The 1,292-nt window shown below is 32.9% G+C and overlaps 1 long non-coding RNA gene across 1 annotated transcript; it reads left to right on the top strand.

Moving 5' to 3' along the window:
• LOC110271841 lies at positions 602 to 876 on the top strand. The gene is made up of 2 exons (XR_002362645.1): positions 602 to 692; positions 798 to 876. It is a non-coding gene; the product is annotated as an uncharacterized LOC110271841 (long non-coding RNA).

The following is a 1,292-nucleotide window of genomic DNA, read 5'->3' as shown; positions in this document are numbered from 1 at the left end:
TGAATCAGTTCATTTGAGAATTTGAAGGAGCTGAAATTTGATAATGATATATCACAAAATAGAATTCATTTGAGAATTTGAGATATAACAATAGCAAAAATTTTATAGCAGTATCTTGTCATGAATTTCACAGAAATTATTGTTGTATATTGTGTTTTATAAGAATTGTTAGGTTTACTATATGGATACTCATGGTCAGTCATGGATTTCGTAGCTACCCAGAGATTTAGTAATTGCTTATTCATCATCATCAACATATCATGTTCTAATTCTCCCTCCTATAAATTAAAACAGATGTGTAATTTGCAATGCAGGGGACGAATGTAGTTCTGATTTGATGTAAATGTGAGTCTATATTTTTGTTCTTTTATTTCTCAAATCACAGTCAATGATTTTGATAAACTAATTCTGTGCAATCTCTGGTATGTAAGTAAAAAACTGATACCTAAATATACTTTTCATTTTTCATTAATACAAGTTTAAATTATATATAGCATTATATAGTTTGTGAAAATATACTTGTTCAAAATAGAAAAACTCAAGTTTTCTAGCATTATATACTACTACATTTATAATTGATGTTCATATTGCTAATTGTCGTTCTGAGGCAAGACACTGCTTGACAGCCAAATCCAATGATTCTGAGGATTCTTTAACTGATGGGAGCAGAAGTAACCTTTTGGAAGTTAATGGTTAGTGTTTTTTGGTACTCTCTATAATTCTTAAGTCTTTTGGGGCTTCCATGTTATTCCACTCAAGCATTCACCAGTGGTATCACTATTTTCACTGTTTTCAAGTTTCAGAAGTAGATCACCATGAAAGACAAGTAGAGGAAGCTCAGCAGAAAGGATTGTCCCTCACTGATGGAGATAAGGTATAATTTTTTATATTAAATATAATTTTAAAGAGTCTAATAACTAACTAGAGAAGCAGTTTCTGATAGTCAATTTCAATCAATTTCACTTTACTATTTCTTTTGGATTGCTTACTTGAAAAATTGAGGTAAGTTGCGGTTTTTGGAGCTCAAGACAAAAAGGACTCACAGGTTCATAGTTTTCAAGATTGAGGAGAATCAGAAGCAAGTCGTTGTGAAGAAGCTTGGTGAGCCAGCTCAAGGCTACAAAGATTTCGCTGCTTGCCTCCCTCCTAATGAGTGCCGCTATGCTATATATGATTTCGAGTTCTTGACCGAAGGCAATGTCCCCAAGAGCAGGATTTTCTTCATTGCTTGGTAATTAGATGTTTGCTTGCCTCCCTTGTAACGGCACATCATGCTCATATATATTTCATTC

This window comes from Arachis ipaensis, chromosome B05 (genome assembly GCF_000816755.2).
Source record: "Arachis ipaensis cultivar K30076 chromosome B05, Araip1.1, whole genome shotgun sequence".
NCBI lineage: Eukaryota > Viridiplantae > Streptophyta > Magnoliopsida > Fabales > Fabaceae > Arachis > Arachis ipaensis.
This window is presented reverse-complemented; position numbering and strand designations above follow the sequence as displayed.